General features: G+C 39.9%; 1 protein-coding gene and 1 pseudogene across 1 annotated transcript in view; one reads left to right on the top strand and one right to left on the bottom strand.

Annotated features, from left to right (window-relative positions):
- The window catches only part of NFE2L2 (NFE2 like bZIP transcription factor 2), a 139480-nt gene that overhangs the window by 41839 nt on the left and 75152 nt on the right, over positions 1-22489 (top strand). The window lies entirely within an intron of this gene.
- Positions 22126-22448, bottom strand: LOC144220869 (large ribosomal subunit protein eL30 pseudogene; annotated as a pseudogene).

Below are 22489 nucleotides of genomic sequence, written 5' to 3'. Positions count from 1 at the left end.
TGAGATGTGAGCCTCAGTTTTCCATGACAACCTATCAACTTGCATCTTTACCCACTTCACCTCTTTCCTCAACCTCGCCTCTTTTTAAAAGATGTTCCCTCCCCTGTCTAAGGCCCATCTCTTGGCCCATGCTCTGGGCCCTATCTCCTCCTAATTTCTCATTGACCTCACTGTCAGTTATTCCTTTTCACTCTTTTCTATATATTCAACCTCTTCCTCTCTACTGGTTCCTTCCTCCTCAGATTACAAAAAAAGCGCCACATTCTCCTCCGTCTATAGCCTGCTCTCTCCTTGCCAGCTAAAATTCTTGGAAAAGTTATTTCCACTCACTGTTTCAACTTCCTCACTTTCCATTCACTCTCCCAGTTTGCTTTCTCCAAGATATCCAGTGATCTCCATGTAGCTAAACTCAAGGGACACTTGTTGGTTCTCTCTTTATTTGACCCTATGCAGCATTTGACGTGTTCTCCTTCTTGATACTTTCTCTTTCCTGAGCATCTATGACACCACCTACGTTCTCCTGGATATTTCTCTAGCCAAGACCTTTCTCTTGAGCTTCAAACCCAAAGAGCTACCTTTTAGTCAGCTCCATCTGTAGGTTCTACTGGCATCTTAAAGTGAACTCATTTTCTCTTCAAACATGGACCTCTTCCTGAATTTCCCCTATGAGTGGTGAGTGCTACCCTGGACTCACTGATGCAGCCAGAAACTTGTGTATCATCCCTGACTGCTTGGTGGAGAGAGGATGGACGTCCATGTATGATTGGCTGTATTTGTCATGAAGTGGGAGCTCTTCATCTAGTCTCATTTGGGTGGTCCGAATGCTGGCGTGAGTTACTAATGCCACTGTTGCCTACTCTGTCAGGACCAGAAGGGCCCAGCGTGCCCGCTAGGTTTTGAGTTTTGTTTTGTTTTCTTTTGTTTCTTTTATATATACGAGTGTTTTTTTAAGTAGGCTTCACACCCAGCACCCAGTGCCCGGCTTGCACTCATGACTGTGAGATCAAAACCTGAACTGAGAGCAAGAGTTGAACGCTTAACCGACTAAGCCATCCAGGAGCCCTGCTCTCTACGTTTCTGACCCTGTTGGCTCTGTTGGATGGTGATGGGCTGGCGGGGTGTACACGCAGTCCCTATGTAGCTTCATCTTGCAAAGGGGCAGCCACATTCCCCACAACCCCAGCCAGCAATCCAGAGACATCTCTTCCTTTTGTCCAGCATATCCCCTTCCATATCAGGTTACTACTTCTCCACTCAGCACAGAAAAGAAAAATCATTCCATATCCATACATGTGTATAAAGTGTTTAATCTCATTAACTCACATGTGTGTAATTGCATTAATCTCAAACAATAGAAAAGTTAATTATTTAAATCTCTCTCAATTTTAGTTTAATCTCGGAGTTTAAGAGCAGAGTCCTTTGTACGTCACTTTTATAATGTAGAGTCTGGGTCTCTCAGCATCAGATTATCTTCATAAGAATTAATTTACTAATAAGAGTCTGGTGGTGGTGGTGGTGGTGGTGGTGGTAGTGTGATGGAGTGTGTGTGTGTGTGTTTTGGTTTAGTGTCAGGGGTGTCAGGTTGGCAGCCCAGAGCCCAAGGAGATGAGTGCAGAGAGCACATTCCATTAATACTTCACATATCATCCAATCACATGTTCTTTCAAAATCATAAACTGATCAGGTCGTTCACCTGCTAAAAGCCTATCTGTACCTTCCCATTGCCTTGAGGATAAAATCTAAACTTTTAAACTTGACTTACAAGCTAAGATCTGTTCCCAGCTTACCTCTCCCAACTCGTTTCTCACAATTTTCCCTCTTCTTTCAGCTCTCACCGTGCTCTCTCTTGTTGCTGGACTTTCTCACATTTCTGGAAGATTTTCTCCAACTTTTCCCTATGCATAATTAATTCCTACACATTCCTCTGGTCTCAACTTAAATGCCAAGTCCTCCAGAAGTCATCCTTGACCTCCTTCCCACCCCTGACTTCGATGTGTCACTTCTGTGTACTCCCATAACTTTCCCAGGTCATAGAATTTATCATATTTTAATTTTTTTAATTTATCTGCTCTCTGACTAGACTATAAATCCTTTCAAGGCAAGATTGTTTCTCTCTTGATCACTGTACACCCTCCAGCCCCTAACATGTGTCTGATACATGGTAGGTGCTCAATAAATATTTGTTAAATAAAAAATAAATGAATGAATGAAGAATAAACTGAACTTACAAGCCAGATAACAGCTGGCTTCATGTGTACTGTTTTTCACCTTAAAGCAGGACTCAGTACTTCATTGTGTTTCTCGAAAAGTAAATCAACCTCACAAAGCAGAAGTGAGCAATTTAGATTTATGTAGTTTTGACTGGCATTTCTAGCATCCTCTCAACATCTCTCTTTGATTTCCACATGTTGGGTCTGCCTCCCTTTTGACTCTCCCTCCCTGCTCCGTCACCCCCAACTCAGCCTCTACTTCCCTCTCCAAGGAAATATCCCTCTGGGAGGATTTTACAGGATGAATTGGAGAGAGATGCCGCTAGTGTCAGTGAATACCATTAAGGAGACAATTGAATGAAGCCAGAAAGAGTTGATGAAGGCCTGAATTAAGACAATGACAAAATGAGGAGATTGTGGGTTTAGGAAATGCTTAGGAGGGAAGCTCAACAGGATGTGGTTACTAATTGGATTAGCAGAGAAAATAAAGATGAATATAGAGTGCATTCCACATTTTGGTGAATGCAAAAGAAGGAAGGGAAGGAAGGAAGAAAGAGAGGGAGGAAGGGAGGAAAGGAGGAATGCAGAGAGGACAGGAGGAAGGGAAGGGAAGAGAAAAAGAGGAGGCTTATGTTGTAGAATCTTAATTTCTTCCATTAAGCAAGATGGGAAAGTGATAAGCAAGAGGTAAGATTAGCACTTGTGGGAAGTAGGAAAGATTTAGAAAAGGAGCAATGGGGAATGTGGTAGAAAAGCACACACCTGGATTAAAAATTCAAAGAATAGCTGTTAGTTATGAGGGCTGAGCTGGGACCAGTCACCTGACATAGCTTGGATCAAGATTTCTAAATTTTCTCCAGCAATATCTTCTGCTTGGGAGCAGGTACAGAAAATACATGGTGGATTTCATCAAGGGCAGGGATTAGGAAGACAGCAATCAATTAAGGACCGAAGGGATGAGGGTCATCACAGAAATCATCAACACTAATAACAGGCTGAGAGGAAGGCAAGCAAGGGCTGATGGGTTCTTGGCACTATGAGAACAGTGGTGAGTAAGAGATCAAAAGTCACAACATGAGGAAGACAAACAGAGAGTTCAGCGGCCCTTATAAAAATACCATCAGAATCTTCCAGACATTTCTCCATAAAATGAAAAAGTGAGTGCCTCTTTAAATCATTAACTAAACTGGCATTCAAATCTGGGCAGTCTCTCCCAGGCTGGGTTGTTCTGCTTTGCCAAGAATTGATAAGCTTCTGTGAACCCTCCAGGGTGAGTTAGGCATGATCCATCTTCCCTGTCTGGACAAGCTTGATCTGGCCTCTCTCCTCCTGCTGCAGCAGGCCTGAGGTATGCGCCGGATTCCGGATTCCGTGTCTTGGACTAATTATCACATTCCACAATGTGGAGCTCCTGCTGATACAGCCTCACAGCTCCTAGAGGGCCCTGCTCTGACCCTTCTTGGCTGAGCCACTCACCAAAGAGCAAGGAGGCTAGGACCAAGGGGAGGTACCCACTCAGAACTCACATTGATCACTACCAGACCACAGTCTGGATAACTTGGACCACCTTAGAATTACTTGCCTCAATGCCCCAAGTCCACTTGCAAGGCCTGCCTACTCTTCTCCAGTCTCACCCTCCCCTTGGGTGCCACTATCATATGCATTCCCCAGCCTGAAGGTGGCCAAGGAGAGCCTCAGGGATATGCACAGAGTATGGATGTGTGGGCTGGGGCGTGCACACTCCTGACAGGCCTTTCTCAGTCAGAGCTGGGGATGAGAAGGAAAGGGGGGCAGCTTCAGCTCTCCCCATGCCACCATGTCCTGGTACAGAATTCCAAGGTATCCAAGAATTATATATTCCTACTTGGCCTTTAGGTCATTATGGAGACAAAGTTATCAAGTTAGGAAAACAAATTATTTATAACTTTCATGTAGTTAGACATATGGAATATGGACCTCCATTTGTACTTTTCCCCTTGGTCACACAAATTTTAGGGGCAGTCCAGACTCTTTTTTTTTTTTTTTATGTTTTTTATTTATTGCTGAGAGAGAGAGACAGAGTGAGCAGGGGATGGTCAGAGAGGGAGACACAGAATTCGAAACAGACTCCAGGCTCTGAGCTGTCAGCACAGAGCCCGACACGGGGCCTCAAACCCATGAGCCGTGAGAGCATGACCTGAGCCGAAGTCGGACGCTTAACCGACTGAGCCACCCAGGCGCCCCAAGGGACAGTCCTGACTCCTGCAATGTATTAGGTACCTGTCATGAAATATAGCTCTTCAGAATTATTATTCTGAGTTTATTTGACTTAATGATTAGGTCCAAAATGTATCTCAAACAGTAAAAAATAAAAATCCATTAAAAATCCTCTTTGGATTTCTAAAAAATTTTGGTACCCTAAGCACTTTCCCCAATTTTTGATATCATTTGATGTCATTTGATACAGTATCTTTCTCTGATTTACTAATGTCCATATTTAGGATAAATTTCCTAAAAGAATCAGTGAATGTTTTTAGTTTATTTATAGGTATGTGCAGTCATCACCACAGTCAATTTTAGTACATTTTCATGACACCCAAAAGAAAACCAGTACCCATTAGGAGTAACTGCTAGTTTAATACCCTCTGGCCCAGCCCTAGGCTACCACTAATCTATTTTCTATCTCTTTAGAGCTACAAGTTCTGGACATTACATGTAAATGGAATTATATAATACATGGTTCTTTATGACTAGCTTCTTTCACTTAGCATAATGTTTTCAAGGGTCACCTGTGCTTCAGCATATATCAGCACTTCCTTTTTATTGCCAAATAATATTCCATTGCATGGATATAACACATTTTATTTCTCCATTCATTGGTTGATGGAATTTGGACTGTTTCCACTTTTTCGATGTTATGAATAATGCTGCTATGAAGATTTGTAGACAATTCATATGGACATATGTTTTCATTTATGTTGGGTTATATACCTAAAAAAGCGAATTGTTGGATATTTTGGCAACTCAATGTTTAGCCTTTTGAGAAACTGCCACACTATTTTCCTAAATGGTTGCATCATTTTATATTCCCTCCAGCAATGTATGAAGGTTCCAAATTCTGCACTTCCTCATCAATACTTGTTATTAGCTGTCTTTTTTATTCTAGCCACTTTAGTGGGTATGAAGTGGTATCTCATTGTGATTTTTATTGCCATTTTGCTGAAGGCTAATGATATTGTGCATCTTTTCATGTGCTTATTGACCATTTATATATCTTCTTTGGACAAATGCCTATTCAGACCTTTTGCCCATTTTTTTTTAATGTTTATTTATTTATTTTGAGAGAGAGAGAGAGAGCAGGGGAGAGGCAAGGAGAGAGGGAGAGATAGAATCCCAGGCAGGCTCAGCACGATCAGCATAGAGCCCAGCGCCGGGCTCAAACTCACAAACTGTGAGATCATGACCTGAGCCGAAACCAAGAGTCAGATGCTTAACCTATTGAGCCACCCAGGCACCCCGTCTTTTGCCCATTTTTAAATTGGTTTTATCTTTCTATTATTGAATTATAAAAATTCTTAATGTATTCTAGATACAAATCTCATGTCAGATACATGATTTACAAATATTTTCTCCCATTCTGTAGATTTCTTATTGGTGTCCTTTGAAACACAGGTTTTAATTTTGATAAAGTCAAATCTGTCTATGCTTTCTTTTGTTGCTTGTGCTTTTGGTGTCATATCTAACCAACTATTGACTAATCTAAAGTCACAAAGATTTATGCCTATGCTTTCTTCTAAAGTTATAGAGTTTTAGATACATTTTGATCTTTGCTCCATTTTGTATTAATTTTTATAGTTGGAGTGAGGTAAAGGTCCAGCTTTATCTTTTTTGCATATAATATTCAGTTATCCCAAACCATTTGTTGAAGACTATTCTTACCCCATTGGATTATCTTGGAACCCTTGACAACAATCAATTGACCCTAAATATGAGGATTATGAGTTTTAAAATACCCCTTTTCTGATATCTATAATTTCTTTCCTAAAGAGATATGTAATAGGTCATAACTCAGGTTTCTATGGCTCTTTTATTTTTATTATTATTATTTTTTTAATGTTTTATTTATTTTTGAGAGAGAGATAGAGACAGAGTGAGCAGGGGAGGGTCATAGAGAGAGGGAGTCACAAAATCCGAAGACAGGTTCCAGGCTGTGAACTAGCTGTCAGCACAGAGCCTGACGCAGGGCTTGAACCCACAAACCATGAGATCATGACCTGAGCCGAAGTCGGATGCTTAACCGACTAAGCCACCCAGGCGTTATGGCTCTTTTAAATCAGATTTGGAGTAGAAACTCCTTGAGAGATGCCTGGGTGGTTCAGTTGGTGAAGCATGCAACTCTGGGTCTCGGCATTGTGAGTTCAAGTGCCATGATCAGTGTAGAGATTATTTAAAAAGAAAATCTCTTAAAAAGAAAGAAAGAAACTACTTTAACAATTGTTTTTATTTCCCTAGAGCTATTTAGAAAAGTCTACTTGCAGCAAAACATTCTTTCTCTTTAGAAGCATTTTACCCAGACAGGAAACAGAGATCTTTTAAACTCAGAAACTGAGGACACAGCAAGGATCTCCTTAATCTCTGGGTACATGTTCTAATTTCTCCTTTTTGTCCTCATTTTTTCTTTTATCCAGAAGAGTAATATTAACCTTTTACAAAATTCATGGAGATTGATCATCTTTGTAGTGTTTGGGGCCAGAATATATTTCTTGGCTCAAAGATCTCTTTCCCATACTTTTTAAAAAAATTGTTTATTTTTGAGAGAGAGAGAGACAGAAAGACAGAGCGTGAGCAGGTGAGGGGCAGAAAGAGAGGGAGACAGAACTTGAAGTGGGTTCCAGCCTCCACACTGTCAGCACAAAGCCGACGTGGGGCTCAAAATCACAAATTATGAGATCATGACCTGAGCAGAAGTCAGACACTCAACTGATTGAGCCACCCAAGCGTCTCTTTCCCACACATTCACATGTTGGAAAAAATTAAACATGGGCTTCTACTCTTCTACATGAGGAGCTAGGGTTGTTTCCTCAAATGAGACAAGGGTTTGGGATGAGAACATGTTTGGGTTTGAGATGGTTTTCTTAAACCCAGTTAGCTCCCAATTCTAGGCTTATTTTATTCTTCATTGTATTTTGTTCCCATTTATACTAATGAATGATGGATTGAATTGTATTCTATCATTTACATCATAAATATTTCCGCTAGGCTTGAGTACTGTCAAGTTCTCCTTTAAACTTGCTCAGGGATTAAACTTGACGATGATTTAAGGTAATTAATTCATATGTCAGTTGTTAGCAAGGTCCAGTAATTAAAGTCTACTTCAGAGTAAGTTATTAACTCTCCAATAAAAAAAAAGTACTTTATCAACTTATCAGTTTTAGCTATTTATTCTAGTTGACAGATGAGATAGGGAAGTTATTGACTGTACATAATCACCTTTGTACTTTTACCACTGAACAGTGAGGTCAAATGGAAGTCTAGGTTGTTCAAGGTCATAGTTTAAATCTAGAATAAACCAATTCAGGGTGATGGGGGTGAAGAGGGTACCCTTGAATCTTGTTACCTTTGCAACACTATCTCCTTAAATTTTGCAAAGTCCATTTTTGCTCTGTTCAAAATCCTCAACCTTCTAAAACAAAAACAGCCTAGAGCAAGGATTTCATATTGAGATCTGAGATATTAAATTTCCTTACTGGTTACAGTTTTTTTACAGTTTTAACTATAATCTCCATGCTGTGCATTGTATCCCTATGACTAATTTATTTTATAACTGGAAGTTTGTACCTTTTGACTCCTTTTTATAATATTTTTAAAAATCCTAATGTAATCTTTTTAAAAACTATTAAATGCTGTATGTCAATTACATCTCAATTTTTTTTTTAATATTTTTTTTATTTATTTCTACGAGAGAGAGAGACAGCGTGAGCAGGGGAGGGTCAGAGAGAGAGGGAGTCACAGACTGAAACAGGCTCCAGGCTCTGAGCTGGCAGTCAGCACAGAGCCCGACGCGGGGCTCGAACCCACAAACCGCGAGATCATGACCTAAGCGAAAGTCGGACGCTTAACCGACTAAGCCACCCAGGCGCCCCAACATCTCAATTTTTTTAAAAGGTAAAATTTTGTTAAAAAGTTAACCCTTTAGGTGCTCTTCTTGTGAACAAGCTAAAGGAGAAACTCTAGTTCAGTGTAAATCCACAGGCTTTTTATTTGCAGACGTAAACTGGTCAGGAGTTTACATCTCATGATAGCAAGTTTTCTTTTATTCTGCTTTGTTTCTTGGCCTTACATCTGATTATAGTTACACAGTTTGAGGGCGCCCCATATGTGCCCTTTGCTCTCCACTGGTTGGCTTGTGATGAACTACCAAGGTCAGTCCAGGTCTGACTCTTTCGTGTAGTTGGCATAACTGTAGTAGTGGTTCCTAAGCCTAGCTGATCATCAGAATTTCCTGGGGTGGTTTTTAAAAGGTTTTCAGGCCTCACCACAAAGGTACTGAATCTGGAACTTTAGGGTAGAGCCAGTGAATCTGTATGTTTCAAACCTTCCCTAGGTGATACTGATATTCAACCAAGTTTGGGATACAGTACAGTATTCTCTCCAGATGCTCGGAGGTCTCATGGGTTTGGCCTCTGAGAAGTAGCCATCTACTTGCCAGAAGATTCTAAAATGATCAGGGATGCCTACTTAAATGACTATCCACTACCTTGGCAAAGAGTCCTTTGTTCCTTCTCTGTCCACTATGACCTCCCTCAGACTGTCCTTGTGACTTATTTGCTCCTTCAAATAGTGGCACTAGTGAAAATAAGATAAACTTTGGTCCTGATAAATCTGCTATGGACTTTTAGCCCAGCATTCTGTGAACACCATTTGCCTCATCTGTGAAATGAAGATAATACCATCTTCTCAAGGATGTTATGAAGAACAGAAAAACGTATTTACGTATCATCTAGAACACCGTGCACCTTGCATTATGCGTTATTATTTGTTTGGTTTTATCTGTCCCCCTCTATGAATATAGGGGGTTAATGAAGCTTGCTCATTAGTTTTCTGATTGTAGCCCCCTAGACCTCTCTGCACAGTGTTTCCCAAAGTAAGAGACACAGAGTACCTGCATCTGAATAGGAGGGAGAGAGGACAGAAGGTTGCTCTTATGTAACTCTAACTTTCTGCACTTTATTTATTCATTTATTTTTGAGGGAAGGAGCAGAGGGAAGACAAGAGAGAATCCTAAGCAGGCTCTGTGCTGGGCATGGGGCTTGACAACATGGTGCTCGATCTCATGACTGCAACCTGAGCCGAAATCGAGAGTTGGACACTTAACCAGATGAGCCACCCCAGTGCCCCTAACTTTCAGCACTTTAAAATTTGATTGCAGTGTAACACACACATAGAAAATTATTTTTATTGTAAGTGATCAGCTCAATGGATTTTCATAAACTGAACACACCATGTAACCAACACCCAGATCAAGAAACAGAATATTACCAGCACCCCAAAAACCCTCCTCCACACAAGAACTTTCAGAACCACTGTTCAAAGAGCCCAGCAATGGAGCTCTCGTTTACCACAGTCCCACCTTTCTCTCATGGGCCAAATCTACATGCTGTGTGCACCCTTCCCAATCTAAGAGTCTGGGCCTGTGGCCTCACATGCCCCTTTACTCGCGATGTGACTTCCTTTGTAAGAAGGGTCACGAAGGGTGTTTCCATCATTTATATTCCTAGCATACACCCTAAACTGTTTAAAGTAAATGAATTCAGATCCTGGCCAGCAAGGAGTGGAGATCAGTCATTGCCTGAAAGCATCAGCTTATTACAACACTCCAGCATTTTCTCATGGAAGGGTGAATGAGGTGGATTCTAGTGTAATTACCTTTGTGTAATTGAAAACTAAATCACTGATGACTGCATAGTTTAAATATCCATTTAAATACTTTCATTTTATTGCACTTATTTTTGCAGGACATGCTACCACCAAATAGGCTATTAATTTTTCTAGCGAATTAAAATCTGAATGGGTAAATTAAAAACAAGCACAGCTTAAATAGATGCCCTCTTTTTCCAGAGATCATTAGTTTTTCTTTTTATTTAATCCAGCTTCTCAAATAATGTATTGGACCAGGACCTGTGATAATACAGGTCTTGCCCAAAAGAGATCAGGTTTTGCATGTAATATGATTTAGACATGATTTTAAATAGGACAAAAATCCAGGACGCTTTTGCCTATACAGTATCTTCTCAAATACTCACATGCATACAACTCACATGAGGGTCTTGTTAAAATGCGGATTCTTACTTGGTGGGGCTTGAGGCCTGAGATTCTGCATTCCTAACAAGCTCCCAGATAGTGCTGATGCTGCTGGTCTGAGGACCACACTTTGAGTCTAGAGTATTCAGAATAAGCACTGACTAGAAGCCTGAATACGTATCTGAGCTTCAGTTTCCTAGTAGATACAGACTATTTATTTTTTTTTAATTTTTTAATGTTTTATTTATTAGAGAGAGAGAGACAGCGTGAGCAGGGGAGAGTCAGACAGAGAGGGAGACACAGAATCTGAAGCAGGCTCCAGGCTCTGAGCTGTCAGCACAGAGCCTGATAAGGGGCTCGAGCCCACGAACCATGAGATCATGACCTGAGCCGAAGTCGGACGCTTAACCGACAGAGCCACCCAGGTGCCCCTAGATACAGACTATTTCTAAGGTCCCTTCTAAATGTATGAATCCACAATTCAATAAGCACTCTTTGCCTATTAGCTCATTTTTCTTTAGCTTGCTGATTCTCATTGTTTATAGGCGGTTGTATTAGATATTATTCTGTATTGGAAAGCCAGAAAAACACTCTTGCTTATTATAGTTGACAAGGTTTAGTTTTCATCTTTCTACAAGTCTATCTTAATCCATGGGAAATTTTGGCTAATGGTAACATACTATCAGACGGGAACCTAAACTTGAGTCAGCAGTGTAAGACTTTGGTCTGATAAGCAAGAATGAACCTGAGTGTATAACCAAAAGAAAGGGACAGCTAGTTCCAGTTCAAGGTGATGACATAAGAAGATCCTGAACTTACCTCTTCCCAGGGACACACCAAATCTACAGCTGTATATGGAAAATTCTCCTCTGCAAACACCCCCCCCCCAAAAAAAAAAAAATCCTGGCAGAGCATCCCCTTCACATCAGGCAAACAAGAGGGAAACCACATCACAGGGGGTTAGGAAAGGCAGAAACACAATCTTGCCATAAACCCCACCCCTGCTATAGCGACCCACAGTTAGGAGTGAACTAAAACCCATAGCTTTTCCCTAAGGAGCAAAGTGTTCAAATCCGACAAAAGGCACTCTGGCTTTTTAGACTGGCACCTGAGAAGTGAGCTTCCAAAACATCTGGCTTTGAAGACCATAGGGGTTCATGCCCAGGAGACCCATGGATCTGTAGTAAACTAAGAAACATCTATTAAAGGGCCTACATACAGGCTTACCTGCCCAGGCCTATGGCAGAAATAGCCTGTTGAAAAGGACCCACACTTTATGTGAAAGAGACTTATTTCCTAATTTTAAAGCACTGGTCTAAGGGACAGGGGCCTGCTGGGATACTCTCCATGGTTGGAAGCAGGCGGGTGCCATCTTGCACACTCTCCCTCCACCTTGCTAAAACTAACAGTGCCATCTTTTTTTTTTTCTTTTTCTTTCTTTTCTCTTTTTTCTTTGTTTGCTCTTTTTTTTGGCAAGTGCCACCTTTGCATTTTACCTCTGCATTCCTCAAACTAGTGAGCACCATCTTTGCACTCTCCCTCTGCCATTCTCCAGAGTGCCAGTATCTCCCAGAGGAGAGATTCTACACACATCTGATGCCCCAGTTTTTATATCCAGTGACCTAATTTTTGCAGCGACCACCCAGGAGGCACTCTTTGATTGTCTGGCTCTAGATGCCAGGGGGGTGGGGGGCCTTACATTTCTGGGTCTCACAAGAAAGGAAAATTACAGGTCAATATCCCCCATGGGCATAAATGCAAAACTCCTCATGAAAATATTAGCAAACTAAATTCAACAATACATTAAAAGGCTCATATACTGTGATCAAGTGGGATTTATTCTAGGATACAAGGATAGTTTAACATCTCCAAATCAATCAACATGATACATCACATTTTTAAAATGAAGGAGAAGAAACAGACTCTTTTTTTATTTTTTGAATGTTTATTCATTTTTTGAGGGAGAGACAGACAGATAGACAGAGCACAAATGGGGGAGGGGCAGAGAGAGAGAGAGAGAGGAAGACAGAATCTGAAGAAAGCTCCAGGCTCTGAGCTGTCAGCACAGAACACAATGTGGGGTTCAAACCCACTAACGGTGAGATCATGATCTGAGCCTAAGTCAGATGCTTAACTGAATAAGCCACCCAGATGCCCCGAGAAGAAATAGACTCTTAACTATAGAGAACAAACTCATGGTTACAGAGGGGAGGGAATGGGTTAAATAGGTGATGGGGACTAAAGAGTATGTTTGTGATGAACACCAGGTGTTATATGGAAGTATTGAGTTACTATTTGTACACCTGAAACTAATGTTACACCATGTGTTAACTAACTGGAATTTAAATAAAAACCTTTTTAAAATTAAGGGGAAAATCATATCATTGCAATATATGCAGAAAAGCATTTGACAAAATTCAATATCCATTTATGATAAAAATTCTTTAAAAAAGATTCAGTAAAGTGAGTATCAGGAATATCCCTCAACATAATAAAGGTCATATATAATAAGCCCACAGCTAACATCATATTCAACAGTGAAAATCTGAAAGCTTTTCCTCTAAGATCAGGAATAAGACAAGAATGCCCATTCTCAGCACTTTTATTCAACATAGTAATGGAAATCCTCCAGAATAATTAGTCAAGAAGAAGAAAAGGCATCCAAGTTGGAAAGTGAGAGTAAAACCATCACTATTTGCAGATGGCATGATAATATATAGAGAAAACCTTAAGGATGCCCCCCAAAAAAATGTTAGAGCTAATAAATGAAGTCATTGAAGTTTCAGGATACAAAATCAATAATACAGAAGTTTGTTGTGTTTATGTATGCTAGTAAGAAAGTAACAGAAAGAGAAATTTAAAAAACAATCTCATTTACAATTGCATCAAAAAGAGAAAAACAATTAGGAATAAATTTAACCAAGGAAGTGAAGGACCTGTACACTGAAAACTATAAGACATTGATGAAAGAAATGTAACAAGACACAAATAAATGGAAAGATATGCTATGCTTATGGATGGGAAGATTAATATTGTTAAAATGTCCATATTACCCAAAACAATGTACAGATTCAGTGTAACCCCTATCAAAATTCCAATGGCATTTTTCACAGAAATAGAACAAAAATTCTACAATTTGTGTGGAAACATAAAAGACCCTGAATAGCAAAAGCAACCTTGAGATAGAAGAACACAGAGATGGGGGATGTGAGAGGAGAAATGGGTGAAGGGAGTCAAAAGGTACAGACTTTCAGCTATAAAATAAATAAATCATGGGGATATAATGTACAGCATTATCTATAGTTAATAATATTGTATTGCATATTTGAAATTTGCTAGGAGAATAAATCTTGAAAGTTACTACAAAAAAAATTCTATAACTATGTATGGTGACACATGTTAACTGGAGTTATTGTGGTGACCATTTCATAATATATACAAATAATAAATCATTATATTGTATACCTGAAACTAATATAATGTATATAAATTATAATTCCATTATTTAAAAAAGAAAGAAAAAGAAAGCAACAGATAATTCTACCAGAATAGGCAGTCCTTATGTGAATACATTATTGAAATAGCCGCAACTGGAAAGAGCTGCAGAACATAAAAAGAAAAGTTCAGAGAACTAGCATTATTTAGCTTGTGAAGAAGGGACAAAGGATACTTTAAGAACAATTTTTTTTTAATTTTTTTTAATGGTTTTTATTTATCTCTAGGAGAGAGAGAGAGAGACAGCGTGAGCAGGGGAGGGTCAGAGAGAGAGGGAGTCACAGACTGAAACAGGCTCCAGGCTCTGAGCTGGCAGTCAGCACAGAGCCCGACGCGGGGCTCGAACCCACGAACCGCGAGATCATGACCTAAGCGAAAGTTGGTCGCTTAACCCACTAAGCCACCCAGGCGCCCCAAGAATAATTTTTGAATGGTAGCATAAAACAGCATATCAAGGCATCAGAATGGATTTAGGTTAGCTCTGAAGCAGATCTTATGGGGTACCTGGGTGGCTCAGTTAAACGTCTGACTTCAGCTCAGGTAATGATCTCATGATTTGTGAATTCAAGTCCCCATTGGGCTCTCTGCTACCAGCACAGAGGCTGCTTTGTATCCTCTGTCCCCTTCTCTCTTGCTTCTCCCCCATTCACTCTCCCTCTCTCTCTCTCAAAAATAAACAAACACTTAAAAAAATAAAGCAGATCTTATGAAAATGATGATCCTAGGTGGTAGGATTGCCAAGAAAATTTCTTTTTTTTTTTTTTTTTTTAATTTTTAATGTTTTCTTTATTTCTGAGGCAGAGACAGACAGCATGAGCAGGGGAGGGCCAGAGAGAGAGGAAGATACAGAAGCAGAAGGAGGCTCCAGGCTCTGAGCTAGCTGGCAGCACAGAGCCTGGTATGGGGCTTGAACCCACTAACTGTGAGATCATGACCTGGGCTGAAGTTGGAGGCTTAACCAACTGAGCCACCCAGGTGCCCCAGAAGTTTCTTTTTTCAAAGATCTTTAAAACCAGTCTGGATCCTGCTACATTGTCTATCAGCTGTGTTATGAGTTCATGTATCAACTGAGGTTCAGTGCAGACACCACTCTAGGTATTGAACACAAGGAATTAGATGTTTACAAAACACAAGGAATTAGATGTTTTTCTTCGAAAAATAGAAGTTAGAGGGCTGCCCTTTGGCTTCCAAGTCAGACCACACACAACAGCAACTCGAGATCAGGAACCTATGGAGACCAGACAGCTGGTATCACAGCCACTTCTTACCAATAGAATTGGTGTCAATGCAGAGGCACAGAAAGTCTGGTCATTGAAAATCATACCTCATGTAACATGTTCATCAAAAACTTACAGGTAAAACTAACAGGCAGGGAAAATAGCTTCCATTTTGCTTTTACCTTCCAGTCTCACATCATTATACCTGACTGGCAAAATCTAAATTGAATACAGAATCCCATTAGCAGAGACATATAAGAAAAGTTGTTGGGGTTTTCTAAAGTCAATTTTTTAAAGTGGGCTCTACATCTAGACTGGAGCCAACGGGGGCTTGAACTCATGACCCAGAGATCAAGACCTGAGCTGAGATCAAGAATCAGACACTTAATCGACTGAGCCACCCAAACACTCCTTCAAAGTCAATTTTTATTGAAGTATAACATACACACAGAAAAATGAACAAATCACCATCGAATACAGCTTGATGAATTTTTAAAAGCAGATGTACCCATGTAACCATAACCCAGATTTGACACTAGAAATTACTTACCTACCAGCAAGCCTTCTTCCTACTCATTTCTAGGCATTATCTTCCCAGAAGGTAACTGCAATCTTGGTCTCTCACACCATAGGGCAGTTTTGCCTGTTTTCGAGCCTTATACCAAGTGGGACAGTGCAGTATGTACTCTTTTGTGACTGGCTCTTTTCACTCAACATTATAATTGTGTGATTCATACATTTGTGTATAGCAATCTATCTTCATTTTTATTGCTATACTGTATTCTTTTGGATAACTATGACATTGGTTGTATACTTTACTGCACATGGACATTTGTGTCATTTCTATTTGGGGGTTATTACAAATAGTGTTGTTATGAACCTGGTGAACACATATATACACTGAAATTAGATATATAGGAGTGGATTTCTGGATTATAGGGGATGCATATGTTTAGCTTGATTGGACACTAGCAAACAATTTTCCAAAGTGATGGATGTGCTGCATCCTAACCAAAACTTTGTATTTTCTTCTTTTACATTTTAGATATTCTGTTGAAACGCTAATGCAACGTTTTGAAATTGTACTGTGGTATTAGTTTTATTTTCCTGATGTCTAACAAGTGAAACACCTTTTCTTTTCCTGTGTTTGTTGGCCATTTGGATATCCTCTTCTATGAAGTACCTGTTTTTCACCCAATTTCTTATTGCCTTGTCTGACTACTTCTTTGTAGTTCTATATTCTGTGAGTCCTTTGTTGGACTACCTTTTGCCATTCTGTGGCTTGTTTTTTCCATCCCTTCAGTAGTGTCTTTTGATAAGTCATTCACAATGTTGATGTAGTTCAGTTTATCAGAGGCTTTCTTTTATGGCTCATTTATTTTGTATGTATCCAATTTAAGAAATCTTTACTGACTGCAAGATCACTCCAGTATTTTCTTATGTTTTTTGTGAAAACTTTATGGTTTTACTGTTCACATTTAGATTTACAGTTCATCTGGTATTGATTTTTGTGTGTAACGAAAGGAAGGGGTGCCTGGGTGGCTCAGTCAGTTAAGTGTCCAACTCTTGATTTCAGCTCAGGTCATGATCTCCCTCTCTCTGCCCTGCCCCCTGCTCGCTTGTGCTCTCTCTCTCTCTCTCAAAATAAATAAAACTTAAAAAAAAAAGAAAAGCAAATATGTTTTTGAGCCTTCCATCGGCTGTAATATTGCAGAATATGAATGAGGTATCTATGGAAGGTGGTGAAATACTGAGTGCCAAGAGACCATGTCTGACACGGTGAAGCCGGTGAGTTTTTATACTGTAAAATAGGTAGCTCCAAATTGTGAATTTTCCTGAATTTCTTTTCAAATGTGATCTGATAGTGATTTCCCACATTCCACCCTTCCCAAATGTTAAGGATCCACTTCAGGCAGTTGCTTTGCTCTCCTTTCTTACCCCGCCTCTTGGAATGTTATTACTGTGGCCAGATCACTGTGTTCTTTTTCAGAAATTGCAGCAAAAATTGATCTGCTTTCAAATAAGTGAAAAGAAGAACAGGGTTAGGGTTGGTGGGTAAATATGAATGTCAGTATACTTGTGAAGAAATGTAGTTTTACTACCCAATCTGAGAAGGTGTGGTCAAATACAGGCCATTGTTCTAAATGGTTTGGGGACATGGAAACAACCTAAGAGTCCATCAACAGATGAATAGATTTTTTAAAAAGTTGTGGTATAAATGTACAATGGAATATTATTCAGCCACAAAAACTGAGAAATCATACCATTTGTGACAGATACAGATGGACCTAGAGGGCACTATGCTAAGTGAAATAAGTTGGAGAAGCAGGAAGCCTGGATGGCTCAGTCAGTTAAGCATGTGACCAGCTCAAGTCATGATCTCATGGTTTGTGAGTTCAAGCCTCGCATTGGGCTCTATACTGACAGCTCAGCCTGGAGCCTGCTTCAGATTCTGTGTCTCCCTCTCTCTCTGCTTCTCCCCTGCTTACACTCCGTCTCTCCCAAAAATACATAAACAAAAAAGAAAGAAGTCAGAGAAAGACAAACACTGTATGATCTCCCTTACATGTGCCATCTTTAAAAAGAAAAAAAGGTGGGGGGTGGCACCTGGGTGGCTCAGTTGATTGAGCAATCCAGCTCTTGATTTTGACTCAGGTCATGATCTCACAGTTTGTGGGATCAAGCCCCATGTCGGGCTTTGCGCTGACAGCCCAGAGCCTGCTTGGGATTCTCTCTCCCTCTCTCTCTGCTCCTCCCCTGCTTGTGTTCTCCCTCCCTCCCTCTCAAAATAAATAAATAAATAAATAAATAAATAAGTAAGTAAATAAATAAATAAGAAAAAAAAAAAGACCTCATAGAAAAAGAGATCAGACTTGTGGTTACCAGAGGCAGAGGAGGTGGAGAGAGGAATTGGAGAAAGGTGGTCAAAAACTAAAAACTTTCATTTAGTTATAGGATCATAAGTACTAGGAATGTAATGTACAACATGATGACTATAGTTAACACCCTGTATGATGCATATAAAAATTTTAAATTTTAAAGAGAGTAAATCTTAAGAGGCTCATCACAAGGAAAAATAGCTTTCTTTCTTTCTTCCCTTTTTTTTTTTTTGCTTTTTATTATATCTACATGAGATGATAAATGCTAACTAAACTTATTGTGTAATCATTTCACAATATTTGTAAGTCTAACCATCATGCTGTACACCTTAAACAATGATGTATGTCAGTTATGTCTCAATAATACTGGGAAAAAATAAATAAAAGGCTTCAGTAAAGTGGGTTCTCCCAAGTGGGTTGAACAAGTTCCTTAATGCTATACCTCTCCCTGCTTATATACACAATCACCGCCTTGCAGTTTGTTTTTTCATGTAGAGCAATTGATGTCTCAGTCTGATATGTGGTACTATACAAAGGAGGTTTTAAAACCAGTTCCCTAGCTTGCATACAGTCAAACTTCTCCCTGTAGGGTCCTTCTCTAGAAATTATGAGCTGGCCACTAGAACAATAAAATATGTCTAAAGCAAAATTCTTCTCAATTACCTTGTGCCTGAATCCTTGATTTTCCTTTTGACATTTATATATATCTTTTGTTCCCTAATAATACCAGGTGAAATGGCTTGTGAAATATGACTATTTTTATTATTCAACTCAAGTTCTATTCCATGCCCTAATATCTCTGGGCCATTAGGAAAATTAACACTAGTCATTGGAAATGGTCATTTCCAAACCATACTACACTGTTCCAAGATCTTACATAGTGCCTTGGCCCCTAGAACAGGATGGGCATCTTAGCTGGTGCTTAATTAGTTCACAATGATATGTCCAAGACTGATACATATTGTAGGTGTCCCATGGCCCCTTTATATCTAAGAAGCTTCTGTTGTTTCTAGGTCTCCTAGAGTTCTAACCAACTGTGTAGATGTACCTGCCAGCTATTCTAGATTCTTGCAATTCCCATTTTCCAGGGACTCCTCTAATTACTCTATATGCATTGTCCTATTTAATCCTCAGAATAATCCAATATGATGGTTCCAATTTTTATCCACATTTTATAGATGAGGACTTTGAGGTTAGGTAATATGTTCAAAGCTCTCGTATCTTGTTAGGGGTAAAGCTTTCTCTGTGGATTGATTCTCTTTACTCTTTTGTGTGAATTCTCATTAATAATTCATTTTCTCATCCTTGCTCTGCCTCTCAGATCTTAGACAAACCCGTTGCTATCATTTTCACTTGCTTTCAAATTTATCTTTGGAAGACCCAACACACCAAGACACGTCAGTCATCTTAGTTAATTTCCTTATTCAATTCATGAAGCAAGTATTTCTAGGCACCAGCTATATGTTCAACATAAATTCTGATGACTGAATGGGCAAAAGAAATACAAGAATCCCTTTCATAGGAAATACAAATGTAATTTAATTTAATTAGAAGGAAACCTTAGCTCTTTAATCATTAACCATTAGTTTGACACTTGGGACTCAAACATATAAACAGCTATTGTTGTTTTTGATGGTTCTTTCCTCTGGGTCATGTCCCAGTCATAGCATAACTCTCTTATGCTCATTTAAGAACTACTGAACCTCTAAGGGCCCACCTCCACCCACAGTCCTCCTCAGGGTCCAGTGGGTCTCAAGTCTCAATTTCCCATCTCTCTAATACGCTCAAGGCTTCCATAGGAATTAAAATGAGGATGAAATCTTCAGGAAATTGAAAGTGCTATTACAGAGTCAGTGTAGTTTTGATAGGTTTTAGGGATGAATCTGGAACCTAACCACTAAATATAAGCTCTTTATGGAAAAATATGAACATGTTCTCCCCAAACAAATTTGGAATCCAATCTGGTTAAACTCTTTGATTATGAACCATGTTAAATTCTTTGCATTTCTTGGGTACCTTAACTTGTAAACCTGGCCACTTTATTGATTTTTTTTAATTTTTTCAATGTTTATTTTTGAAAGAGAGAGAGGGAGACAGAGTATGAGTGGTGGAGAGGCACAGAGAGAGAGACAGAGAGACACAGAATCTAAAGCAGACTCCATGCTCTGAGCTATTAGCACAGAACCCAATGAGGGGCTCAAACTCATGAACCGTGAGATCATGCCTTGAGTGCAAGTCAGACACTTAATCTACTGAGCCACCCAAGCACCCCTAAACCTGGCCACTTTAAAGGGAAACTTCTGGTATCTTCTCTATTCTTAGACAGAAAGAGATGTTTTATTCTGGACACCAATTCTCAACTTAAGCAAATTAGTGCTTCTAGCTACTTTAGGAAAAACAGAGCTCTCTGGTAGAAACCATTTTAGACTTTACAGAAGTGTTTTACAAAATTCTAATTACACTTATTTATCTCATAAGTAATCCCCAATTAGCTGAATGTAAAGATGGCCCACTGTGAGAACTAGTTTTACTGGTACATTTTACTCTGTACTTCTGTGACCTTGAGTTTAATCGTAGGGAAAGGAAACTCAGAACCATTCTCTCCCCTCCGTCATGTGGGTTTTGATCAGGAGCCTGCTCAAATAGTCCATGATCCTGATGGAAAGCAGAATGTCAGGGCTTCATAAGAAGAAACATAAAATTCCCAATCCCAAAGAGTGATCAGTTCATGTTATTGCTTTCTTCTCAGATGAAGAGCAATGTCAGTAGGATGAGATCCCTGAGCACAGAACCTGCAGGAAGGGGAGAGTACGAAAATGGAAGATAGCTTTAAACTTTGTCCTGAGGAATTTTTAAGCCTCCATCCACCTCAGTTTTGTTATTTGTGAAAAGGGGTTTTATTTATTTATTTTTTTAATGTTTTATTTATTTCTAGGAGAGAGAGAGAGAGACAGCGTGAACAGGGGAGGGTCAGAGAGAGAGGGAGACACAGACTGTGAAACAGGCTCCAGGCTCTGAGCTAGCAGTCAGCAAAGAGCCCGACGCGGGGCTCGAACCCATGAACCGCGAGATCATGACCTAAGCGAAAGTCGGACGCTTAACCGACTAAGCCACCCAGGTGCCCCAAAAAGGGGTTTTAATACCTACTTAACAAGAATATTATAAGGTCAGGGGGGCCTGACCTTTATTTTATTTCATTTTTAAAAATGTTTTTATTTATTTTTGGGAGGGAGAGAGTGTGTGTGGCAGAGGAGCAGGGTGGGGGAGGGACAAGGTATCTGAAGTGGACTCAGTGCTGACAGCAGAGAGCCCAACGTGCTGGGGCTTGAACCCACGCACTGTAAGATCATGACCTGAGTTGGGGCGCCTGTGTGGTTTAGTCGGTTGAGCGTCCGACTTTCGCTTAGGTCATGATCTCGCGGTTCATGGGTTCGAGCCCCACGTCGGGCTCTGTGCTGACGGCCAGCTCAGAATCTGGAGCCTGTTTCACAGTCTGTGTCTCCCTCTGTCTCTGACCCTCCCCTGTTCACGCTGTCTCTCTCTCTCTCCTAGAAATAAATAAAACATTAAAAAAAAAAAAGAATATTATAAGGTCAAAAGAGATATGTGAAAGTGCTCTATGAAATTTAAAAACAATATATACCACTACAGATTTTGAAAATTCATTTTTATATTTCCTTTGCTTTTTAACCTAGAAAATGCCCTGGCTAGTCATAATGGCCACATTACATATTTTAAAAGCATTGCTAGCCTTTCATGATGGTGGGCTGTACTGCAATAGCAGGAAAAACAGAAGGAGGAATGTGAGTGGTGGTGTATGTGTGTGTGTGCTGTCCCCTGTGCTGAATTTTCTTCATGTCCCCAGACAGTCTGTGAAAGCCATCCAGAGTTCAAAGGGAAAGGAACACAAATGAGATGGACCGTCTTCCCAGCTATCAGAATTGACATTAATCTTATCACCAAAATAACTGTCCATTGCAAGTTCTTTTTTTTTTTTTTTAAACAAGCTCTGGCAGGTTTTATTAAAGAAAAATTTCATGTGATTTACTCTCCACCAGTCTGCTCTGGCATGCTTCTAATGATAACACAATCACAGTGATAGCCACTGTGCATACTCTGTAGTATTTCCCACATGTTGTGCCCAATTTAACATTACTGCCCCGCTATTTGTGGCCAAACGGCCACAATATTTCAGATTTCCTCAAGGCTGGGCAGTTGTTGGTGAGAATGACCAGTTCTGCTTTGCCATGTCTGACCATGTTCAGAGTCTGCTTGTACCCCAGCACATACTTTCCACTTTCCATAACAAAGCAAAGCCCAGAGTCGATCAACTCCAGTGACTTTTTTGTCTTCTTTGTGGCCACCATCTTCCTGCCTTAGGTGTGGGACGGCCCCAACCAAGAGCCTC

Source organism: Crocuta crocuta, unplaced genomic scaffold, assembly GCF_008692635.1.
Source record: "Crocuta crocuta isolate KB4526 unplaced genomic scaffold, BGI_CrCroc_1.0 scaffold219, whole genome shotgun sequence".
In the NCBI taxonomy this organism is placed as follows: domain Eukaryota; kingdom Metazoa; phylum Chordata; class Mammalia; order Carnivora; family Hyaenidae; genus Crocuta; species Crocuta crocuta.
This window is presented reverse-complemented; position numbering and strand designations above follow the sequence as displayed.